General features: G+C 37.1%; 1 protein-coding gene across 3 annotated transcripts in view; it reads right to left on the reverse strand.

Moving 5' to 3' along the window:
- Window positions 1–27,491, reverse strand: part of RABGAP1L (RAB GTPase activating protein 1 like) — a 763,170-nt gene that overhangs the window by 288,689 nt on the left and 446,990 nt on the right. The gene's annotated exons all lie outside the window — the stretch shown is intronic.

Consider the following 27,491-nt stretch of genomic DNA (forward strand, 5'->3'; position numbering starts at 1 on the left):
ATGGAGAGAGCCCGAATGTCCACTGACTGATGAATGGATAAAGAAGATGGGCTATATATACATAATGGAATATTACTCAGCCATCAAAAAATGAAATCTTGTCATTTACAGTGTGGATGGAGCTGGAGTATATTGTGGTAAGCAAAATTAAGTCAGTCAGAGAAAGACAAATACCATAAGATTTCATTCCTATGTGGAATTTATGGGAAGGGGGAAAAGAAAAAAGGGAAAGAGAGAAACAAGCCATAAGAGACTCTTAATGATAGAGAACAAATCGAGGGTTGATGGAAGGAGGAGGGTGGGGGATGGGCCAGGAGGATGATAGGTATTAAAGAGGGCACTTGTCATGATGAGCCCTGGGTATTGTATGTAAGTGATGAATCACTGAATTCTAACCCCAGAAACCAATATTCTAATGTATGTTAACAACCTTAAATTTAAATTTAAAAGAGAGAGAGAGAGAGAGATCTCAAAGTGTTCCCTTGCCTCTTCTGGCACATGAGGACAAGGCATTTTATGGCCATCTATGAACCAGGAAGCGAGCCCACACCACACAATGAATCTGCCAGCACTCTGACCTTGAACTTTTCAGCCTCAAGAACTAAGAGAAACAAACTGTTTAAGCTACCCAGTGAATGCTGTTTTTGATATAGCAGCCTAAAGAGACCAAGACAATCACTTAGATTCACTCTGGGCAGAATTATTCTTCTTGGACATTTATGTGTTTGGGTCCATAGAAGATGGGAGGGCCTATCTTTTGACTTGCCATAAGGCTCAAAAGAGATAAGGGTTAAGACTCCACAGTCACAAGATAAAGGACAATTCTTAATAACAACGCTTAATCTTTTTAAACCCAGGACTTCTGGGTTTAGGGAAGGGGAACTTTTCTTTATGTGATATATTTGTTAACACGCTAACTGCAAGCTAAAACTTAGATATAAAAAAAGACATTTGTAAGGCTTAATCTAGTTGGTGCTAACATTTACATATTAATTTAAGTTCTTCTTTATCAAATAAATATGGAAAATACTTGATTTTCTTTAAGCGAGCCAGTGTTACCTGTTGATGGGATGCTAACTTTGAAAATAAGTTTCCACGGGGTTGTGAGACTTTCTTTACGAACCCAATACACACAACATCCACTATTGCTCTTGGACTACCTTAAGATCATTAGGAAAATTTTTTTTTAAAGATTTTATTATTTATTTGACAGAGAGAGAGATCACAAGTAGGCAGAGAGGCAGGCAGAGAGAGAGAGGGGGAAGCAGACTCCCCACCAAGCGGAGAGCCGGATGTGGGGCTCGATCCCAGGACCCTGGGATCATGACCTGAGCCGAAGGCAGCGGATTTAACCCACTTAGCCACCCAGGCGCCCCAGGAAAATTTTTTTAGTGTTACAGATAAATTATGTCTAACGATCGATCTCAATCCTTTCTCCCAAAACACGTAAACATTTACTAGGTTGATGTGGGAAACATACAATCATATTTCTATTTTGTCCCAGGAATGGACAACATACAGTACTATTTCATCAGACAAGTACACTTACAGGTAAAGAGGAAGGAAGCTCAGAGTCACAAGAAAAACGAAAAGGAAATCAGATGTTCTCTAAAAAGACAGAAAGGCTGCTATATGGGCATACAAGAAAGGATCAAACTTCTAAAACAGATCCCCATTTAGCTCTTGGCACTGCTAAAGCAACTGATATATTTGCTGATTTACTGGCTACTGATAGACAAGCTGTTTCATCCATTACCTACAATAAGCTTCTGCCAACATGAGATCAAAACAAACAAACAAATCAGCCCTTGGATTGTTCTTGGCACCAACAGCCCTTAAAGGAGTGTGTCAGGGAAACAATCAAGTGTAAAATATGTGGAAATAAATTTATTTACAATCTAAAAAGAAGTCTGTTCTCATGTAATCTTAGAGTTAAAAAGAGATACAAAGGAAAGACTATTTTTTTTAAAAGATTTTATTTATTTTTTTTATTTATTTGGCAGACAGAGATCACAAGTAGGCAGAGAGGCAGGCAGAGAGAGAGAGAGAGAGGAGGAAGCAGGCTCCCCGCTAAGCAGAGAGCCTGATGCGGGGCTCGATCCCAAGACCCTGGGACCATGACCCGAGCTGAAGGCAGAGGCCTTAACCCACTGAGCCACCCAGGCACCCCAAAGGAAAGACTATTTTTAAGTAATGCCACAATAAGCTAAATAAAAAGAGAACACAGAGTTACAAGAATCTTAAGACATGTGGTAGTCTAAAAGAAATTAGGGTAACATTTAAAGCAAAGATTACTCAATATAGTACTTAAGAATACAAGTGGCTTGGGGCGCCTGGGTGGCTCAGTGGGTTAAGCCGCTGCCTTCGGCTCAGGTCATGATCTCAGGGTCCTAGGATCGAGTCCCACGTCGGACTCTCTGCTCAGCAGGGAGCCTGCTTCCCTTCCTCTCTCTCTGCCTGCCTCTCTGCCTGCTTGTGATCTCTCTGTCAAATTTAAAAAAAAAAAAAAAAAAATCTTAAAAAAAAAAAAAAAAGGAATACAAGTGGCTTTTCAAAGAATCATTTAGCATTAATTTCTCTGTTAAAAAGCCACTGACATTTATTTATTAATAACTGCTACTCACTGTTCCATGTATTTATATATATTAATTTATATTTAATATATGTATATAATACAACTTTCCAAGGTAAATACTATTAATATACCCATTTTATAAAAGAAGAAACTGAGGCACAAAGAAGGTAAACAACTTGTCCAAGCTCACCAAGTTAGTAAGTTCCAGGCCAGAATTCAAACTCAGGCAGCCCAGCTCTAGGATTCAAGGTCTTAGCTACTATTGCTCTATAAACTCTGGATATTAGTGATTGTTGACATATATGGCAGAGTTCAGGTGAGCAACCATAAACTTAATGATAAAACATAAATTTTTCTTTTTGTGCTGTATTGAATTCATACTCCTAAACTAATCGGGGAGATGGCTTTATTTAAAGAAAGTAGAACAATAATCACAAAATTTAGAACAGTGGCTGACTCTGGTGGAGGAAGACTGAATCCAAGAACAATACCGGTTAAGTATTCAAAGATACTGGTAATATTATATTTCCTAAATTGTTGGTACAAGGATGTTATCTCTATCATTGATTTTTAAAAATTATAAATACAAATTGTTTTCTCATTTGAATGTATATTTCATAATTTTTAAAATTTAACTAAAAATTTTTGAAAATTACTTATTAGTAACTTCGCATTGAATGGTTCATGGTAAGTCAATTTGAGTCACACCTCTAGAATATAGATTATCAAAGTCACACAGATCAAGGCTTCGCTGGAGTTTTGTAAGGGCCCATTTAGCCAGAGCGATTCCACCTTGTTGAACAGTGATTTTGTTGTTTATGCAGTAAAACTTAAACTGACCCTGCACCCCACTCCCCCACCCCACCCAGGGAACTTACTTAAAGGCATGTCTGGGAGGGAAACCAGTCCCAGGTAACAAAGCCCAAATACAAGGGCGGGTCAGGCCAGGTGGAGACATCCAATCAGTAAAGCGCACATACTGTCTCCCTAGCTACCAAGGAGTGTGGGCCCCACCTTTTGGGGACCAATTTTGACCAAGTTGATAGGCTAGTGCAAATATCTACTATAGGCTAAATTATAATTCAATTGGTCACTTACGTGTAACCTAGCATGACTATGCAGCTTTCTCTGTGTGTTGCAATCTCATTGGCCACCTGTGTGTGGCCAGGCCCAACCACATGGCCTTTGCCCTTAAAAGCTAGTCTGTAAGACAGAGAGGAGTCACCTCTTTGTAAGAGACAGCCCTGACCAGCCGGTTTGATTCTCAATGCTTGGCGCGAAATAAAGCTTTGCTTGACCTTCGCTTTGAATCAGTCTCGCTCCTTTGATCACAGACCCATTATTGGGGGACCTAACAATTTAATGCAGGTGATTAAAATAGTGAAGTAGATAACCAATGAAAACTACTGTTTTTTTGAGAAAATTGTACATACGTACAGTAGATTCTCATTCCCTACAGTGGCTATGCTCTAGAAGGTTGACGTGAACAATGAATTAGCAGATACCGAATCTCTGCCCTAAGAGGATAGAGAGGGTTAGACTTCTGGGAGCCGCTGGTCACAACATTTTGGGCAACTGATCAACTATAACCTTGTTTTATGTGTGTTTCTTTTTAAGGAGACCAGATTAGCCTTTAAACTATAAAATTAGCCCCTAACTATAGGGCCCAGGACAGCAACTTGTTAACAGTAAAGTACTGTAAAATCATTGTTAAAAGATTTACTTAAAAATTTTCTAATAGTAGATCTGAATGCCAAACATTGCAAATTCTACCTCTGCCTCTCTCACCACAATTCGTTAACTTCCCTAAGTTTCAAACACTTTGAAGCAACAGATATTTATTGAGAGTTTTTGTGCAAGGCTAGTCTAAGCCAGTGAACAAAATGGACAAAAAACCTACTCTCCTAAAGCTTATCTTTTAGTGGAAAAAGACAATACCACAGTAAGTAAATAAGCAAGCAAGCAAGTTTAAAGACAGTGCAATGGCAGAAAGTAATGCAGGGGAAAGGTCTAAGAAGTGCTGGGCTCAGACGAGATTGCAAATTTAAGTGGGAGGTCAGGGCAGGCAGTACTGAGGAAGTAACACTGGAGTAAGGAGTCGAGAAGGGCAGAAGAGCAAGCCATGGAGATCTCTGGGAGAAGTAGAGGGAAGAGTCTGCACAAGCGCTCCGATGTGGGAGCGAGCTGGGCATGTGTCTGACTGGCGCAGAATGCATGATGGACAGAATAGTAACACATGAAGTTTACTGCCTTATAAACCACTATCAGGACTTGGGCTTTTTCAGTGAATGTAACAGAAAGATGAGGTAGATAATTACAGCTTAGACCAGGGTGGCCGCAGTGGAAGTAATGAGCAATGGTCAGATTCTGGATATATTTTGAGAAGAGAGCCAATAAGATTTCCTAATGGATGAGAAGGGTGGAACTGTGAAAGGTGGACCTGCACAGCCTGTTGCCCTTGGCATGGTTGCAAAGGGTATGCTGCAGTTCTGGAACATTTTCTCACATGGAGATGAGGAGCCCTTACAGTCTGTGCTAGGCTCATCGCCTGGTTTGGGAATATCTTCCCTGGTTCCAGGTTTGATGTGTACTTCTTTGTAAGTGCATGTGTCCTATGGCACCTGGCCAACCACACTGGTATCTAAGTTCTCTGCGAGAAGAGAACAGGGTCCTTCTTTTGCAGTATAAGAGAGGAGCATGCAGACCATCTCCCCGTCACAGTCATCTTGGGGGACTGATGCTCACAACTGCAGTTGATCTTGCTCTTTTTTTTTTTTTTTTTGAGAGTAAAGCATTGGTTCCACCAGGGCCTTTGTGAGTTGTGTCCTTCTTAGGAATTCCAATACTTGCGAACTCTGCAGTGGGCTGACATCCCAGGACCACTGCTCCTAGTCATAGCTGACACTCTCTAAACTTGCAGTGCTAGAGAAATAAAGGAGGGTTGAAAATGATTCAAGGTTTCTAGCCTGAGTAACTGGAAGAATAGAGTTACTATGAACTGAGATGACAGTATTTTATTTGGAAGATGTTTGTTTTCCGACAAGATCATTTATAATGCAGTAATACACGTGAAATCCTGACTGAAATGAGTTTAGGAAATGGTTGGAGGAGAGGAACTGGTTGTAGCAAGTATAGACAGATCTTTTGAGGACCTCTGTGATAAAGGAGAGTGGATTATCTTCATCTATAACATAATGGTGATAATAAAAACCACCATATAAACTTACTTGAGGATTAAACACAGTGCCTAGGTACATAGTGGAGTGCTAAATAATAGTATCAATGATGGGCTGATGTCAAGGACTACAATGTCCTTCTTCCAAATATCCCATCTGAGCCACCATCAGGATGAGCATGGAGCTCTCTGGATGAGGTCTTACTCACCACTAAAATGTTTATGGATTCTTGAGTTCACTGACTTCTTAAGAATGACTGGGTTTTGGGGCACCTGGGTGGCTCAGTGGGTTAAGCCTCTTCATTCGGCTCAGGTATTGATCCCAGGGTCCTGAGATGGAGCCCCGCATTGGGCTCTCTGCTCAGCAGGGAGCCTGCTTCCTCCTCTCTTTCTGCCTGCCTCTCTGCCTACTTGTGATCTCTGTCTGTCAAATAATATCTTAAAAAAAAAAAAAAGAGAATGACTGGGTTTCCACAGATGCCCTCAGAAAACCTCCCCCACTAATTTATTTAGAGATATAATTTAAATCTTTTTAAATAGTCTTTGAAAGCCACATATTCCACTTTAAATCTAAGACATCTTTACAAACTCTGATAAGTATAACCCAAGAAGAACAAAAAGAATGATAAGATTCATCATTAAAGGGTAATTAAACTTCCCACTCCCTTCCTGAAGCCATCAGGCAAAGCAAGATGAACGTGACTTAGAGGGGTGGTCTGGCCATGGGGTATCATACTCTAACCAGAATGATGAGGTCATCCATGTGGGGAAGTGGATGGTCAAGAATGAGGTATCAGTGGAGTGACATACATGGGGTGTAGAGCCTGACCTCTGCAAGGAGGCCATCTGTGCAAGAGAACAGAGGCAACAACAATGGGAAGCTGGTTACAGGGATATTGATCAAATGGATAATGGGAGCTAGGTTTTGAAAAACCTAGTTAGAGAAACAAGTTAACAAATACAGGAAAAAGAACAACAGAATTTCCTCATGTTTAATTAAAAATGAGAGGATTCCTATAAATCCATGGTTTTCAACGTATATAAAAATATATAAAAACAAATATGGGCAGTGACAACAGCAAGAAAGGCAGAGTAAGGATCTCCCAAAATGTGCTCCTCTGTAACAGCAGAAAAAAAAATCACAAAAATTATTACAATCAGTTTCTTCAGTGCTCTGGGAATTGACCTAAGGTTTGCAGCAGTCCAAGGAACATTTATTATAGAAAAACAACCGAGTATCTGTAAGAACAGGGAAATCTGTGGCATTTTCAACTTCCCATAGTTCTATCCCTTTCTCTGCATCTCCAGGATGACCTTGAAAACTAACACCCTGCATTTGCAGTGAAAACAAGCAGCCTGGCAACCATCAGAAGCAGCAAAACAGGCTAGAGCTCCTCCAAAGACTCATTTGCAGAAAATAACCATTATTTGACCCATATGGTGGATCCCCAAAGCCTTTTTACAGGGGTATTTGTCAAAAACAACTAACAAGCGATTGTTTAATTTTATGACTGCCTTGAGATGGTAGATAAAAGTTGGAGCAGACAATAGATTTACCAAAAGGTTTAAAAGGAAAAGCTAACAATGAGATATCTGCAAGGGCTTTGAAAAACTCAGATATATTTCTGAGAATCTAGAGTGCCGAACCCATGTGTAAGGCTGTACAGATGCCCAAGGCTTGGGGTAAGCTCAGAAAAGTCCTAAGTAGGCTCTACACTCTCATTTCTGGCTGACATTGAGGCTCTGTATAAGACAGGAAGTGAAGGCAAGATACAGTTATCATCTGGTTGGCTGAGTAATGAAAGTGTGCCCAAAAACATACACAGGGCCCCTTGGTAAACAGTGGGAAAGTTACTGGTTCTAGGAAATTTAAGCAAATCTCTGTCCAATCATCAGCTAACCACCAACTGGAGACTTCAGTGGCCACATATGACAATACAGATTTTATATAATTAGTTCACAAAAGTCACCAACCAAACTACTACAATAAAATAACAAAACTTGGCAAAACCATAGAAACAGAAAGTGGATTAATGATTGCCAAGGGCTGGAAAATAAAGGTGCTGGAAAATGACTTCTAATGGATATAGGATATAGGGTTTCTTTTTTAAAGTGGAAGAATGTTCTAGAATTAAACAGTGATGATGGTTGCACCACTTCATAGATATACTAAAAACTACTAAAAGTATACTTATTTAAAGGGATGCATTTTATGGTATGTGAATTATATCTCATTAAAAAATACGGAAGGGCAACCTGGGTTGCTCAGTTGGTTAAGCGCCCAACTCTTGATTTTGGCTCAGGTCCTGATCTCAGGATTGTTAGTTTGAGGCCCATATTGGGCTCTGCAGGGAGTCCTGCTGGAGATTCTCTCTCCCTCTGCCCCTCCCCCTGCTCACCTGCTCACTCTCTAATCTTTAAAAAAAATTTAAAAATACGGAAAAATGTATGTTTGTATGCATACATGCATATATGTATCTATACATATACGTTCATGTATGTGTGTGTGTGTGTGTGTGTGTGTGTGTGTGTGTATATATATCCCTTAGCTCTGTCCACTGAGATTACTTGGAGTAATGATATCCTAAAAGGAATGAACATAATTAGCATACAGATATTGATTTTCTCCATTTTTAACTAAAGAAAATAGGGCTCCTTAGAGAAATAGCTAATTCTAGTTCTGGGGCAAAGAAATAAGCCTGGAACATCTTTTGAGCCAGAAAGAAAGGCAGTGCTCAGAGAATGATAGGGTACGCCAAAAAATCAGCTTGAAGGCCTCTCAGTGTCCAATTGGGAACAATCTGAGAACCAGAGGAAAATTATAATAAGAAAGTAAATACACTGAATAAAATGAGAATTCATGGGACGCCTGGGTGGCTCAGTTGGTTAAGCAGCTGCCTTCGGCTCAGGTCATGATCCCAGCGTCCTGGGATCGAGTCCCGCATCGGGCTCCTTGCTTGGCAGCGAGCCTGCTTCTCCCTCTGCCTCTGCCTGCCACTCTGTCTGCCTGTGCTCACTCTCGCTTCTCTCTCTATGACAAATAAATAAATAAAATCTTTAAAAAAAAATGAGAATTCATGAGTCCATTTGAGTATGATTTAATACACACACACACATACACACACACACTCGCACGCACGCACGCACATCCACACACACACATATATGGAAAGTCTGATGAAGAAGGTATATATATTTTTTAAAGATTTTATTTATTTATATGAGAGAGTGAAAGCATGAGCAGGGGGAGGGACAAAGGGAGAGGGAGAAGCAGAATCCCCACTGAGCAGGGAGCCTGACCTGGGGCTTGATCCCAGGGTCCTGGGACTATGACCTGAGATGAAGGTAGATACTTAACTGACTGAGCCACCCTGGTACCCCAAGGAAGGTATAATTTCTAGTTACAAATTATCTCACACAACATACTTCTTAACTACGAAGAGGAAAAGAGAAACTTCACAATGGAGAAACCTGGTAAACAATACCTTATTTATGTGATCAAAGTGATCATCATCAATAATGGGAAAAACTGCAGCTGTGTGCTACCTGAGAGGAGGAGATAAGAAGAGATCATTCTTTTTGTGTTACTCTTGCCAAAAATGTATTACCTGAATCCAAACATGAGGACAGATCAGACAAACCCAAATTGAAGGACATTCCAAAAAATGACTAGGTTGTCATCTTCAAAAGCACCAAGGTCAAGAAAGTGAAGGAAAGAGTGAGAAACTATTCCAGACTAAAGGAAATCAAGGAGACACGTCCACTAAATGCAATGTGTGATTCTGAGCTAGGTCCTTTTTCTATAAAAGATATTATGTGGACAACCAGTGACCCTTGAATGAAGGCTAAGGCTTGGGTAGTAGCAATACATCAGTGCTACTTTTTGATTTGGGTGTTTTATCACAGTTATGCAAGGGAATATTCTTTCTTATTAGAAAACATCCTGAAGTATTTGGGGATGCGACACCATGTTGGCAAATAACTCTCAAATAGTACAGGAGAACAAAATTATGTACCTGCAATTTCCCTGTAAGTCTGACATTCTTTAAAAAATACATAGAAATATGGAAATACACATACACACATATATAAATAAATTTGACAGAATAATTTCATCTGTTGATTCTAATAATAAAAAATTGGGACTTAAAAAAGGTTATTAAGTGTGTCCTATATGCTGGCAAAAAGAAAAGTATTAACATAAGCCCTAAAAATAGATTCCCTGATATGAAATAATCTAAACTCTGGGTGACTATAAACGTAGAAAGCTAGATATACTCACAAATATTCACTCACAAAGCAATTTTCTTATCTAACATAGCTGGCAAAATTCCTGGATGTAAGTTTCCTTTTATATAACGCTCAGGAAAAAAGGCCCTTGGCAACAATTTAAAAGTGAACTGATATACTTGTTGTTTAAAAAAAAAAAAAAAAGGAAATGTAAAATAACTAGACTATCATATCCTTAAAAAAAAAAAAAGAATGTCCCTATCATAAGTAAACTGTGCTTATAGGAAATCACCCAGAGTGTTTAGTTTACATCCCTGGACTTTTGATTAAAAAAAAAAAGTACAAAAAGGACATCAAGAAGGAACTCTACAAAATGAAATAAAGCAACATCCTGCTCTTTATTTTTAAATTTTTATTATTTTTTAAAAATTTATTTGACAGACAGAGGTCACAAGTAGGCAGAGAGGCAGACAGAGAGAGGGGGAAGCAGGCTCCCCACTGAGCAGTGAGCCCGATGTGGGGCTTGATCCCAGGACCTTGGGATCATGACCTGAGCTGGAGACAGAGGCTTTAACCCACGATCATGACCTGAGCTGAAGACAGAGGCTTTAACCCACTGAGCCACCCAGGCGCCCCAACATCCTGCTCTTTAAAGAGATTAGGTTGAATAATTTTACAAATAAAATTATTTTCTAGAAGAAAAAATTATGGAAATAGAGAGCTCCTTTAGAGTTTATATACATTTTCACCTAAAATATCAGTATGGTGACCATGAAAATCCACCTCTTAGATCTCTAACCACAGTAAACATAATGGACCTAAAGGTCCCAACTGTTAACTTCTGAAATCCATCTCTACATTTGCACCAAGGTCACACTTCCAAGGGGGATACTCCAAGGCAATGACTGAGCACAACAAAATATTAAGGAAGGCCAGCTTCTGAAAGAAATGGGACCTTACCTTTGGCTAATGACTCCCCTTAGTCTTGCCAAACTTTCCTTAGAATTGCTACTGTCTAAGACACTTCTACCTAATCTTCCTTCGTCTCTTCTTCCTTTGGGGTCAGACTAACACTGTAGTCCCATGGCTCTCCTAGCTTGTTCTCCACCTTCTCTTATCAGCATCTCCCCCACCACATTGCTTACACATTTAATACTGTTTTGGTGATAGGCTTTGTAGAGGACCTGGGATAACACAGTTTCATCAAGTCAAAGCCATAGAGTTAATTATGTTACATCATGTAGCCAGTACTGCACTCTGTTCTCTAAAACAACAAAAAAGAAAATGTCAGAGAGCGCCTTATCCCCCAAAGACTGAACAAACTGGAAGAAAAGACTTCAGTGAAATTAATCAGATTATGTTCAGACATAATCCATAATATAATCATCTAAACTCTATAGAGTATTTTTAATCTATAAATCACTGTGGGTAGAAGTGGGCAGAACAAGCTTCACAAGGGAAGTGGGCTAGTAAGATTTGGACAGATGGGAAGGAGGAGGAAAGCAATTCAGATTCACACCCTTCCTTGGTCTTTAAAAGATGCAGGAAAAGGTCTGGTTAAGGAGGAGGCTTCGAAGTTGTAAAGATATTGCCAACTGGATAACAATTAGTAAACAGGAAATAAGTCCCCATAATCCTATAACTAATCCATTCAGGAATAACTGTGCCTTTATTGTTTGGGATATTTAAGCCATTTGAATCTACTACAGAAATGGATCTCTATTTTGAGAAAAATCATAAATTCAGGACACCATGAGTAGCATTTTATTTGAAGGTTCCTTGTGTTATATCTTCACAGGTTAGTTTTGTTTTTACTTTTCTATTTTAAAAAGTAATCTTACTTTTCTACTTTTCTCAAAGAGTAATGTTGTTTTTGAAAAACACTGGCTATAAGCAAACCTTTAGGATATATACCAATCCCTGTATTCTAATTTTACACATTTTTATCATCCTCATAATCCCAACCGTTCTCTTCTTTATTCTAGTAATGGTGTGATGGCTTCAATTAGCCTTTCAGCTGAAAGATTACAGGCTCCACAGAGACTACAAAGCTATTTCACAAAAGCTCTTATGGGACCAGCACATAAAGAAATTTTTAAAATCTCTTCAGACACTTTCAAGAGCATTACAAATCACTCGTTCTCTTTCCAGGACTCCAACTTCACAAACCTGACCTTTTCATTGTTACAGTTTCAGAAGAAAATTTCATATTTAAAATAACATCATATCTTCTCAGTTGAGCTCTGACTCATAGAAAAGTCCATCCTATTAATATGTATATTAAAAAGGACCAAAAAAATAAAAAATAAAATCTCAAAACAGTCCCTCATGTATGACTTAGTGATACTAACAAATATAAAAAAATCTTTTTTGAAATGTTAAAAGCAAAAGCTAAGCATGAAGTTAACCCCTGCATACACGTATACAGACACACACGGTGAAGCTTTTCAACTTCAAGTTGCTAAGACTTCTTTTGTACATGTATGTATATGTACGAGCATGCTTTCACTGTTCTGAATGGCTATAAACATAACTGTCCTTGGCAATGAAGCAGAATTAGACAATTTGCCTAAAATAAAAAATGGGAAATGAGTGGTTTAAGGACAGGGAAACTAAATGAAACTCTTGCTCTGAGATACTGAGATTTATCAGTATGCTAATTTAGTATTCTCTCTCCCCCACTGTAAACAAGAAGATCAGGGAAAATCTCCTCTCCCCTCCAGAAAATCTGAAATTATTAACCAACAACTTGTCTAACGTAAAGTTTGAAGGAAACGTTGTGACAATTTGATCTCTCATATTTTCTCAGAAGAGCAGAACAGTATTTCATAGAAGAGAAAATTTTGGAAACAGTGGTCTGCAAGAATAGTAAAACTAAGCAGAGATTTTAGTGGTACACAGTAAGTAAGGTGTAGAGCCCATCAGAGATGAAGATCTCTAAAAAATAATCAGGCTTTTAGCTGAAATGCTGGAAGGATCTCACCCATGAAGCAAAAAACAGTCAACACTGGACCAAAGGGATCCACTATATATATATGTATGTATGTATGTATGTGTATATATATGTGTATATATAGTATATACACACACACACATATAGATATATATGTTCTTACCAGAAAAACACTAAATCTGCTTGAGTAAAATCATTCAAAGTCTTTATATAATTTTTCATACACAAGATCCATATTTCCATTAAAAATGATCAATCATGAAAGAAAATATGAGAAAATAAAAGTCAAGAGACAATAGGAATATATGAACAGGTGAAGAGATATTAGACTTTATCAGACTTGGACTTTAGAATAGATACAATTAATCTACTCAAGAAAATAGGAAAAAATTTCATGAGGGAACTGGAATTTATTTTTAAGAAGGATTAAATAAAAATTGTAGAATGAAAAACAAATTAATTAAGACGGCAATAGACTGATGAGAAGATTAGTAAAAACAATATCCAGATGAAGACCAGAAGAAGGATGGAGACATATAAAATAGAATAAGAGACATAAGTGACATCATAAAATATGAATACTTGGAAGTCCAGAATAAAGGAGCAAGGCAAAATGGTACTGGGAGAAATACTGCCTGAGCATTTTCTAAAAGTGACAAACTATGTCAAGCTACAGATTCAATAACAAACTCCAAGCAGTACATATATAAAGAACTAGGGCAAATTATAGAAGATCCGTTGAAACACCAAAAATAAATTTAAAAAAAATTTTTAAAGCAGAGAGAAAAGATGCATTACATTTAAAGAAATCATAAAATTGACAGCCATCTTTCAACAGATATGATGGAATTCTGAGGATAATAGAGTAACATTTTTAAAATGCCAGAAAAACACCCTGCCAATCTAGAACTCCATAACAAATGAAAATCTTCCCAAAATAAAGATAAAATGATAAGACCCTCAAACAAATAAAAAAAAAATGAAATAGTTTTCACTAGCAGACTTTTACTAAAGAATACTAAAAATGTCTTCAAGAAGAAATAAAACAAACCCAGATAAAAGCAGGCAATGCAGGAAGAACCAGGTAAGTCTAAATGAATATGGATGGTTAAAAACACAAAAAATAATACCCTGTGTATCTAGGGGGGTACTGCTATATGTTCAGAATTAATACGTGACAATAGGACAATAAACAAAAAAGTAATATATGGAGTTAAAGAGATATAAGGTTCTTGAATTATACAGAAGTGATCAAAGTAGTCACCTAAGATGGATTCTAAAAAGCTAACACTGTCTCTTATGATTGCTACAGTAACCACTAAAATTATATGAACTATACAGCAGTTACAGAGTAGAAAGTGGAAAATGAGGGAAAAAACAAACAGATGAGACATATAGAAAACAGTGAGATATTAAGTTTAAAATTAAATATATCCAGAAGTTTATTAAAAATATACTCAAGGGACGCCTGGGTGGCTCAGTTGGTTGAGCAGCTGCCTTCGGCTCAGGTCATGATCCCAGCGTCCTGGGATCGAGTCCCACATCGGGCTCCTTGCTTGGCAGGGAGCCTGCTTCTCCCTCTGCCTCTGCCTGCCATTCTGTCTGCCTGTGCTCGCTTGCTCTCCTCTCTCTCTGACAAATAAATAAAATCTTTAAAAAAAAAATATACTCAAGACCCCAATTTAAAAAATTATAGAGCTAGTTAAAGTAACAAAGCTCAATTGCAAAATGCTAAAGGAGAGACCCCTTAAATATAAGAACTCAAAAGAAAGTAAAAGGATATTAAAAGTTATACAATGCAGGGCACCTGGGTGGCTCAGTCGGCTAAGCAGCTGCCATCTCGGGTCATGATCCTAAGGTCCTGGGATCGAGTCCCACATCAGGCTCCTTGCTCAGCAGGGAGCCTGCTTGTCCCTTGCCTACTGCTCTTCCTGCTTGTGTGCTCTCTCTCTCTGACAAATAAATAAAATCTTTAAAAATAAATGTTATACAATGCAAAATAAAGCTAATTTGTCCATGCTTATATCAAAGTACATATCAGCAGTAAGAAAGACATTGTATAATGATAATAACATTATTCAATCTGAAGACATAATAACACTAAATTTGTAAGCACTTAATAAAACAGCCTCAAAATACATAAAGCAAAACTTGAGAGAACTAAAAGGAATAACAGACAAGCCCAATTCATAGTTGGGAATGTTAGCACAATTTCACCAGTAGCTGACAGGACAGGAGAAAAAAGCTATAAAAAAGATTAGGAAAGTCTAATTATAGAGTTCATCTAATAATACAAAACATATTTAGATCAGAAAGCAAGTCAAAAAATTTCATTAGTGTTGAAGTCATACAGAGCATGTTCTTTGATCATAGTAAAATTAAGATAGAAGTCAATACCAAAAAATAACTAAAAATCACCAAATGTATTGGGTCAATGATACCACTATGATATTAAAAATTTTAAAAAACTAAACAGTCATAAAATATGGCATCACAATTGGTGGGGTTACAACTGAATAGTACCTAGGAATACAAAACAATGTACTACCAAAACACTCAACTACACAGATGTATCTCAGAACCATTACACTGCATGAGATAAGTCAGAAGTATACACTGTATGATCTATTTACACTATATTATAAAGAAATGGAAACTGTAATGGCAGAAAGAAGATAAACGGTTGCCTGAGGTCAGGCATAGATGGAATTTACTGTGAAGGGGCATTAGAGAACTTTTTGGGGTGATATGAATGTTTTCATATCCTTTGTTAAAACATAGACGTTAAGGGAAAGAACATCTGTTTGATTTCTGAAATGATAGAACAATAAAGAATACCAGGATTCCTTTGGTTCTCTTGTACCCAATCAAAGGTACATGAAAAGTATTCTCTAAAATCTTTTTCTTTTTTTACCTGTCACTAATTCATTTCTTTTTTTTTTTTTTTAAGATTTTATTTATTTATTTGAGAGGCAGAGATCACAAGTAAGCAGAGAGGCAGGCAGAGAGAGAGGAGGAAGCAGGCTCCTTGCCAAGCAGAGAGCCTGATGCGGGGCTCGATCCCAGGACCCTGGGATCATGACCTGAGCCAAAGGCAGAGGCTTTAACCCACTGAGCCATCCAGGCGCCCCAGTAATTCATTTCTTTTTTGGAAGTGGAAACATTTTGTTTACTTATTTTTATTTATGTATAACTGATATGTAACATATGGTAATCAGGCATACAATATAATTATCTGATATCTGTATGTACTACAAAATGATCACCATATTAAGCCTAGTCTTATAGGCTTATCTTACCTAGTCTCATCTGTCACCATACAGCTACAAATTTTTTTTCTTGTGAGGAGAGTCTTAAGGCCTACTTTCTTAACTTTAAAATATGCATACAGTATTATTTGTTTGTTTGTTTATTTGACAAAGAGAGACACAGCAAGAGAGAGAATACAAGCAAGGGAAGTGGGAGAGGGAGAAGCAGGCTTCCCGCCAAGCAGGCAGCCTGACGCAGGGCTCCATCCGAGCACCCCGGGATCATGACCCAAGCAGAAGGCAAATGCTCAACCAACTGAGCTGCCGAAGTGCCCCACAATACAGTATTATTAATTATTGTCACCATACTGTATACAATATCCCCATGGTTTACTTATAACTGGAAGGTTGTACCTTTTGACTTCCTTCACACACTTTACCCACCTCCCACTTCTGACAACTGTTAATCTGTTCTCTGTATCTATGAGCTTGTTTTATTTTTATTTATTTTTAGACTCCACAGGTAAGTAGGATCACATGGTATTTGTTTTTCTCTAACTTATTTCACTTAGCATCATGCTTTCAAGCTCCATCCACATTGTTGCAAATGGCAAGGTTTTGTTATTTTTTTTTTAAGATTTTATTCATTTATCTGACAGAGATCACAAGTAGGCAGAAAGGCAGGCAGAGAGAGAGGAGGAAGCAGGCTCCCTGCTGAATAGACAGCCCGATGTGGGGCTCAATCCCAGCTCAAGACCATGACCTGAGCTGAAGGCAGAGGCTTTAACCCACTAAGCCACCCAGGCGCCCCAGGTTTTGTTATTTTAATGGCCTGATAATATCCCATTGTATGTATATATCACATTTCCTTTATCCATTCATCTACAGATGGGACACTAAGGTTGAATTCATATCTTGGTTATTGTAAATAATGCTGCAAATAAACAAAGGAATGTAAGTATCTTTCTGAGTCAGTTTTTTGTTTTGTTTTCTTCAAATAAATGCCTAGAAACAGAATTGCTGGATATGGTAGTTTTATATCTAAATTTTTAGGAACTGCCATATTGTTTTCCATAGTGGCTGCATCAATTTACATTCCCGCCAACCATGCACAAGGGATCCCTTTTCTCCACATCCCTACCAACACTTCTTCTTCCTTTGTGTTTTATACTAGCCACTCTCACAGGTGTGAGGTGATAACTCATCATGGCTTTGATTTGCATTAGTGATGTTGACCATCTTTTCATGTACCTGTCTGGCCATCTATATGTCTTTTTTGGGAAAATGTCTATTCATGTTCTCTGATAATTTTTTAACTGAATTATTTAATTTTTTGGTATTGAGTTGTATGAGTTCTTTGAATATTTTAGGATATTAACCTCTGATCAGATATATGATTTGCAACTATCTTCTCCCACTCAGTGGGTTGCCATTTCATTTTGTTGATGGTCTCCTTTACTGTGCGGATGTGGAAGCTTTTTTTTTTTTTTAAGATTTTATCTATTTATTTGAGAGGGGGGGGGCATGAGCGGGAAGTGCAGAGGGAGAGAGAGAATCCCAAGCAGATTCCACAGTAAGTGTGAAGCCTAACACAGGGCTTGATCCCAGGACCCTGAGATCATGATCTGAGCTTAAACCAAGAGTCAAATGCTCAACCGACTGTGCCACTCAGGTACCCCTGTGCAGAAGTTTTTAGATTGATGTAGGTTTGGTATCTTGATTGCAGTATATTTTAATTATGTACATAGGTGTATACACCTGTCAACATTTATCAGACTATATTCATAAAACAGATACAGCTTATTGTATGTAAATTAAACCTTAATTATGTTGATTATAAGAATCACAGTTTTTTTAAAGATTTTATTTATTTGAGAGAGGGCGAGCACAGTAGTGGGCAGACACAGAAGGAGAGGGAGAAGCATACTACCCGCTGAGCAGGGAGCCTGATGTGGGGCTTGATCCCAGGACCCCAAGATCATGACCTGAACCAAAGGCAGACACTTAACCAACTGAGCCAGCCAGGTGCCCCTAAAAATTACAGCTTTAATGCAGAAAAACTACTTTGTACAAATGCATCTAAAGCAGTACCTAAAAGCAATTTATAGCCCTTTCTGCACCTATTAGAACAAAAGAAAGACTAAAAAAAAACATTGATTTAGTCATATATCTAAGGAAGCTAGAAAAAACCAGCAAATTAAACTTAAAATGGAATAAATGAAATAAAAATAAGAGAGCAGGTATCAATGAGAGATGCCTGGGTGGCTCAGTCAGTTAAGTATCTGCCTCCAGCTCAGATCACGATCTTGGGGTCCTGAGATCAAGCCCCGTGTGAGGGTCCTTGCTCAGTGGGAAGTCTGCTTCTCCCTCTCCCTCTGCTGCTCCCCCTGCCTGTGCTCTCTTGCTTGAGCTCTTATTCTCTCTCTCAAGTAAATAAATAAAATCTTAAAAAAGTAAAAATTTTTTTAAAAAGCAGATACCAATGAAATAGAAAGCAAATGTATAATAGATAAAATCAACAGCCAAAAGTTGGCTCTTTGAAAAAAACTAAGAAAACTGATAAAGTACTGATTCAATGCAATATCAAACAAAATCCTTATGGAAGTTTTTTTCTCTCAAGAACTGCCAACCCTGACTCTAACATATTAGACTATGAAGGGCCAAGCCAGTAAAACTAATTTTGAAGTAGAACAAAGTTGTAGGCCAAACACTACCAGATAATAAGACCTATTGTTATTCACCTCACACTTGTCAGAATGGCTAAAATTCACAACACAAAAAACAACAGACGTTGGCAAGGGTGCAGAAAAGGGGGAACCCTCTTACATTGTTGGTGGTAATATAAACTGGTGCAGCCACTCTGGCAAACAGTATGGAGTTCCTCAAAAAATTAAAAATAGAACTAGCCTATGTTCCAGCAATTGCACTACTAGGTATTTACTCAAAGGATAGAAAAATACAGATTCAAAGGGACACGTGCACCCCAATGTTTATAGGAGCATTATCAACTATAGCTAAATTATGAAAAAAGCCCAAATGTCCATCAACTGATGAATAGATAAAGGAGATGTGATGTATATATACAATGGAACATTACTCAGCCATAAAAAAGAATAAAAACTCGCCATCTATAACAATGCATCCACATCGTTGGAGTTGGAGACTATTATGCTAAGTGAAGTAAGTCAGAGAAAGACAAATACTTTAAGTTTTCACTTATATGTGAAATTTAAGAAACAAAACAGATGAACAGAGGGGGTAAAAAGAGAGAGGCAAAAAAGACTCTTAACTATAAAAAACAAACTGATGGTTACCAGAGGGGAGGTGGGAGAGGGGATAGATTAAATGGGTGATGTGGATTAAGTAGGGCACTTTTGTGATGAGCACCAGGCATTGTGTGTAAGTGATGAATCCCTAAATTCTACACCTGAAACTAATATTACACTGAATGTGAACTAACTGGAATTGAAATAAAAACTTGAAACTACAAAAAAAGAAAAGAAAATAAACACTAGATTTGTCTAAATCTAGATACTATGGACATAAATTGTTCTTATCTTTGAAATGATAATAGTATCACCCATCCCGTGGCCTTATAAGACTTTAAACAGAATAAAATGCTAATATAAAAAAGACCTATTGTTAAGCTGCTCTAATTCTAATAGTGTGATGTTGGCACCAAGATAGACAAGTAGATCAATTGAATGGAATGGTGCAGAAATGAAAACACGATTTCAAAGAGATATAGGAGATACCAATGTTTAGTGTGGCATTATTCACAAAAGCTAAGGTATAGAAGCAACCTAAATATCCATCAACACACACACACACACACACACACACACACACACACACACACACACACAAAATGGAATATTACTCAGCCATGAGAAAAGAGGATATCTTGTCATTTATAACAACATGGATGGGTACTATGCTAAGTGAGTTAATTCAAACAGAGAAAGACAACTACTGTATGATATGACTTACATGTGTAACTAAAAAAGTCAAACTTGTAAAAAACGGAGAGTAAAATGGCAATTACCAGGGGATGGAGGCAGGGGATAAGACTGATATTCCTTAAGGGTACGAACTTACAACAAGTAGTAACTAAGAGATTGAATGCACAGTATAATAAACATAGTCAATAATATTGTACTATAGTAATCAAACTTGCTCAGAAACTAACACTTAATTATTCCAATCACTAAAAGGATAGGATAATTATGTAATATGATAGAGGTGCTAAATATTACTACAATAGCACTCACATTACAATATATAAATTATCAAATGAATATACTATACATCTTAAATTTACACAATGTTATATATCAAATATATATATATATATATATAAAATGTAAAAACCAAGAATTTTTAAAAATGGTCCAAATACACACCCACATATACATGGATCAAATTTATGACAAGGATACTGCAGCAATACAGTGGAGAAAGAATGGTCGTTTAAATGGTTGCTTAAAAATAATGCTGGATGGGGCGCCTGGGTGGCTCAGTGGGTTAAAGCCTCTTTGGCTCAGGTCATGATCCCAGGGTCCTGGGATTGAGCCCTGTATCGGGCTCTCTGCTCGGTGGGGAGCCTGCTTCCCCCCCGACCCACCGCCTGCCTCTCTGCCTACTTGTGATCTCTGTCTGTCAAATAAGTAAATAAAATCTTTAAAAAAAAAATGCTGGATCAATTAGAGATACATATGGAAGGAAAATGAACCTTGACTTCTACCTCATACAATAATCAACTGTAGACAGGTATATAATAGTGTAAATAGCAAAAGAATAAAATTTCTAGATTACATCACAAAATATTTTCATGACTTTGGGTTAAACATGACTTTTGGTTAAACAAGTATTTCTTAAACAAGACACAAATATACTAATAAAAGAAAAAGTTAATAAATTGGGCCTTTAAAAAATTAATAGCATCTGTTCATCAAGAGATACTACTTTTAGAGTAAAAAAGCAAGCCATAGAGAAGATGTTAGCAATGCATATAACTAAAAAAGGACTCATACTTGTGATGCAGAAAAAAATCTCCTATAGAGCAGTAATAAGAGGAAACCCAATTGCAAATATAAGCAATGACAAGTTTGTCACAACAGAGGCTATCCTGATGGGCAGTAGGCATGTGGAAAGTGCCCATCTTCTGAAGTCATAAGGAAAATGCATATGAAACCACAATGAGATACTACTGCACATCCACCAAAATGGTTGAAATCTGAAAGTTGGCCAAGTGTTGGTGAAAATACAGAGCAAAACTGGAATTCTCCCACATTGCTGGTTGGAATATAAACTGTAAAACTGAAAACCTGTTTAGCAATATCTTCTGAAGGCAAACATGTCTATACACTTTGACCCAGAAATTCCATCTGTGGCCTATACCCAACAGGAATGCATACATATGTGTAAGAAAACACTATCAATACCAGCATGTACATACCAGCATTATTCCTAACTGACAACAAACAAAATGCATGTGTCCAAGAATACAATGGACACTATATTTTAATATATTTGTGCCATGGAATATTAAGCAGCATACTGCCATATACAATAACATGGATAAACTTCACAGACACTGGGAACAAAAGAAAGCATGTAATAGAATCCTTCCTGTGTAACTCAACTTTTTAAATTTCAAAAAGACGTAATACTGATGTATAGTAATAAAAATCAGATGGTGGTTACCTTTGGGGGGGGGAAATCACTGGTAAAGGAAATAAAGGAAAGCTCCTGGAATGCTAGTAAAATTCTGTATCTTTATTTTATAGTGATTATACATGCTCACTTGGTAAAAATTCACTAAGTTATAGTCTCAATATCCATGCACTTTTCTATACATATATTAAATGTTATACTTATTAAAGTTCTTTAATGATAACAATGAGATGTAAGGTGATTTTAAGGAAACCATTCTTTATAAAGATGACGGCCTAACATGGATGGACCTTGAAGGCATTATGCCTTCAATAATAAGTCAGAGAAAGAAACATTCCATACCACCCCACTTCCATGTAGATTCCATGTAGATTCCATGTAGATAACACCAAACTCATAGAAAAAGAGATCAGATTTGTGGTTACCAAAGGCAGGTGGTGGGAAGAGGGGAAATTGGATGATGGTGGTCAAAAGGGAGAAACCTGCAGTTACAAGATGAATGAATACTAGGGATGTAACGTAGAGCCTGATGATGACAGGTAACACTGCTGTAGGGAATATGCAGAAGTTGTTAAGGGAGTGGATCCTAAGAGTTCTCATCACAAGGAGAACATTTTTTTCCTCTTCTTTTTGTTGTATCTATATGAGATAATAGATACTAACTAAACCTATTTTGATAATCATTTCACAATATATGTAAATCAAACTATCATGCTGTACATTTTTTTTTAAAGATTTTATTTATTTATTTGACAGAGAGAAATCACAAGTAGGCAGAGAGGCAGGCAGAGAGAGAGGAGGAAGCAGGCTCCCCGCTGAGCAGAAAGCCCGATGTGGGGCTTGAACCCAGGACCTGGGATCATGACCTGAGACGAAGGCAGCGGCCTAACCCACTGAGCCACCCAGGCGCCCCTGTACATTTTTTTTTAAAGATTTTATTTATTTATTTGACAGACAGAGATCACAGGTAGGCAGAGAGGCAAGCAGAGAGAGGGGAGGAAACAGGCTCCCTGGTGAGCAGAGAGCCCGATTCGGGGCTCTATCCCAGGACACTGGGATCATGACCTGAGCCAAAGGCAGAGGCTTTAACCCACTGAGCCACCCAGGTGCCCCTCATGCTGTACATCTTAAACTTATACAGTGATGTATGCCAATTTTTTCCTTGATAAAACTGGTGGAAAAAAAAAAAAGAAGACTGCTTTATAATCAGCTACAAGAAAAATATACATTTCCTGTGATATTCAATTTCTATTTATTATTATTATTAGAAGTCCCTAGGGTCAAAGCACCTGGGTGGCTCAGTTAGTTAGGGGTCGGCCTCTTGATTTCAGATCAGGTCATGATCTCAGGGTCATGAGATCCAGACCTGCATCAGGCTCCTTTCCCTCTGCCTCTCTCTCCCCCTCTCTCTCAAATAAATATATAAATGTTTTTTAAAAAGTGAAGTCCCTAGGGTCTTTTCTTTTTTAAGATTTATTTATTCATTTGGGAGAGAGAGAGAGAGCAAGCATGAGCAGGGGGAGAGGCAGAGGGAGGAGAGAAAGAATCTTCAAGTGGACGCCCCACTAAGTACGAAGCCCCATGAGAGTCTGTGGACTCTGAGAAACAAACTGAGGGTTTTAGAGGGGAGGGAGGTGGCATGAAGGGTGAGCACTGGTGGTGGGTATTAAGGAGGGCATGTATTGCATGGAGCACTGGGTGTGGCGCATAAACAATGAATCTTGGAACACTGTAAAAATAAAGTAAAAAAAATAAATAAACAAAAACAAAAAACAAATTGGGCTTTGTAAAGAATAGTGGCCTATAATGTGTTCAGTAAATGCTGTCATTCAAACAAGGAATCATTCAGGCACCCCAAGGAAGAGAGTTGTATTACACATAGTCAAATAGAAACATATTGAAAATACAATCAACTCATGAAAAATAATTCATCCCTATAACCACTAACACCTCCTAACTCTAGAAAACAATAATGTATAATTTTATCTAACTTTACAGTAGTCAGTGATCATTTGCATTCTTCAAAATCATGCAGCAGGTCACTCATTACTGGTATCAAAATAATACGTGAAATGTTTTAGTTTTCATATTAAATCCAATCTTGTTTTGATAATATTTGATAAAACAAGTAATAAGTTTCCACAAACCATTATACGATCAAATTATTAGCCCAGATGAACAAAGGTATTGATCTCTCTGTAATATATTCAATCCCTCCCATCCAATTCACAGCAGTAGCCTCTTTGTCAGAAAACAGTTACTTTGATCAGAAAATTAGAAAAGGCAATATGCCTCAAATTAAATTGCACATCAAGCGTCTCTTCAATCTATACTGTCGTGAACAATATTTTAACTGATTACTATGACTGACTGGCCTTAGGTCTTTAAAGAGATGTGTATCTCAAAGTAAATTACTAAACATATTCCATTTCATGTGTGCATGAAACACATACCCAAACACAACAGAAAGCCAGGTGAAGTCTTAAACGTTGAATCATACTCACCTATAGCTTGGAAATTGAGAGACACAGTTATATTTTATATATATTACTCCTGACATAGGAATTGTTCAATCCTGCACTTATCTGTTATATTTTAAGAAAAAAAAATTTAAACATTTAGAATCACTGCAAATTAGAACTAGAAATCGGAATAATCCTATCAGACCCCACAGCCTTAATGAGGAGGAAATCCAAAAAGTGATTTTCCCATAGTCTTAGGTCTGCTTAAGAAAAGAATCAAGAACCAGATTTCCTGATGTTCAGTCCTTTAAACTGTGCCAACCTGTCTCCCAACTCAAAATAGATTTTATATCATATTTAAAATAGAAAAGTGCTAAAGATATTTGGGGAGCTAGTATTTTTTTCCTCCTTTCAAGGACACTATTTTAAAATGTTATTGACTTGACTAATAGGAAAGACAAGAAGGAAGGAGGAAGGGAAGGATGGAGGGAGGTAGGAGAACCCTAAACTTTCATTTTCAGAATCCTATGAATTCTATTACACTTTCTGTTTAACTTCCACACATAAATTTATGACAACAGAAGAATCTTTGAGCCATTTCAATTTCCTCCTACTCTGAAAAAGATATTAAGAGGCAAAAACGGATATTGGCAGGGCCATTAAAACATGACAGCAAGTTTTTAACAGTCTTCCGTTTAATCTGACAGTTCAGATCATTTCTCATTTCACCAGAGCCACAGAAAACTTTTCAACCACAGTCGGACTTCTGTATCCTTGAAACCAAAATTGATTTCCATGCTTATTATAATTGAAATTCTCTTAATAATCTCTGTCTCAATTTAAGAGCACAGCATACTATATTTCTAGTATAGGCTCCACTGATAAGTTATCAGAAATAAATGAGGTAATATATGCGAAAGTACTTTGTAAATTTGAAATTATTATAACACATGGAAGGCACTGCATAAAAAAGGACTCTAAGTGTGTTGCTGATGTGAGTAAGATATATCATTCTGATTGGTAAATCATTAGATGCACTTTTTTTTTTAATAATCAGGAGCAAGACAAGGATGTCCACTATGATTGCTTCCTTTCAACACCTACAATGGAGGTTCTGGCCAGTGCACTAAGACACGAAAAAGATTATGTGGGGGGGGGTACAAAAAAAGAACTGATAAAGAAGCCACTTTTTAAAATCAAGGTATTAATGTTTCAGGTTTGTGCAAAGTATCCAGGATGGAAACTCAAAGGTATATTGCTGAGAATGTGAGGTATGATGTTGGATATGATTCTAGAAATAAAAATGATTGACAGATGGACCACATTCAGTGGCCTTTTTACATCTAGCAACTTTTGGGGATATGGGATGAAAGTCCTAAAATCAAAGACTACAGCTCAAATTGGATAGAAAAAGCCAAGGAAAGTATATTTACAAACTTGAGAAGAATATTCAATTCTAAAGTACTTATAAGTACGCTTTCCTATTTGTGAGTTAACACTACCACCTGAGATTTCCTGCATGAGCACTAAACTGCTAAAAAACAGATCCAGAAGAGAAGGAATTGCGTCACTCAAGAACACAGCAAATTTTGGTCTCTCCAACACATTCTGATACATTCATTTCTGATCTCCCCCATTATCAAAGGGTGCCATAAAATCATGTTTATGTAATATATATTTTAGTACATTACAAGCTTTAGCAACTTTTATTTAATATCTTGAATTCTGAAATGCTTTTAATATGATTCTTTTGTTGTCCACATTTTTACAAAATTTAGTGTAATTTAAAATATTCAGCAGTTACAAGGTATTTTAGAGCTACATTGTTGCAATATTCTTTACTTAGAGGTTTAAAACTCTCTAATCATGTTGCAAGTATACACTAATAATCTAACGTGGCTATATGCAGTATGTGAACATACTAACGAACACTGTGTAACGAATTCACGGTTGGATTATTATCTGCAATATCAAAGATGTCAACTATTTAACTGCACCAGCTATTTAAATGTTATCTTTGTGTTTGGTACTGGTTCAGATATTTCTCCTGTCAATATTGTATGAGGGGAATACTGCTTTTACTACAAGGGAGCAAAATTGTAAGTCAGAGGCTGCAAGCACATAAAACCATCTGCTTTGGTTACGTGAAAAAGCTCTCTAGTATCAGCTAGAGAAAAACTGAAGGAAAAAGTTACTGATTGGCTGAAAATATGCTGAATGCGAGGGGGAAAATGTTCTCCCATATATCGTAAATCAGACGCTTCTCCATAAACCAGGAAACTACATAAATTTTGACATCTTCCCTACACATGACAAGCTAACTAGCTTATAGAATTTCAAAATTGGTAGAAAAATTTTTTAATAATTTTGCCTTTTACACTCATATAATGAATATATTATACATTTGTAATGGTATTCAGTGGTTTGTGGCATTTTTAAAAACTAGATGATGTATTACTTTCCAGAAGTCAGTAGACTCTCAGATTTTAAGTTATCTATGCATTTCTAGCACTGAATGATAATCCTCCAAATGGCTACATCAAGAGAGAAGGAAAAAAAGAAAAGAAAAGAAAAGAAAAACAAGATAAAATACGAGTGGGCAAAGGGCTAAACCACAAATATGCAAGAAGGAGTTTAATGAAAGCTATGCCATTTGCAGAATGAAGCATCAGTCCTACGTGGTTATCGCAAGCAGGCAAGTACTTTTATAAGTAATATAAAAAAAATCAGTAAATATAAAATGATACTGATATGTACTCCTGAATACTTACTGGCAAATTTTGCTACGCAATGAAAGGATAAATTTGATAATTCAGGAACTGATTACATAACTTATAAACTTAGCCATGGTATTTGCTTTTTCCTCCATATTATTACAAGATTTTTGTGTAGTTCATCTTCAGTAGTAATCTTGTGAGGACGATGTTAAGATACATACCACATTTCATAAGGCATCTTAAATTTGAGGAGAAAGGGCAAAACTTTGCTGAATGGACTTTGTAATTTTTAGCTTTTGGCCTCAATTAGCACTGACAATATGAGTTAACTATAAATAATGATTTAAAAAGTTATTTTGCAATCCTGATATAACCTTGAAAAATTAATAATCGGATGACTATTCTCCATTAACACAAACAGAATCTTTTATATCCCCACAGAGCATATTTACTAA

Source organism: Lutra lutra, chromosome 15 (assembly GCF_902655055.1).
Source record: "Lutra lutra chromosome 15, mLutLut1.2, whole genome shotgun sequence".
NCBI classification, from domain to species: domain Eukaryota; kingdom Metazoa; phylum Chordata; class Mammalia; order Carnivora; family Mustelidae; genus Lutra; species Lutra lutra.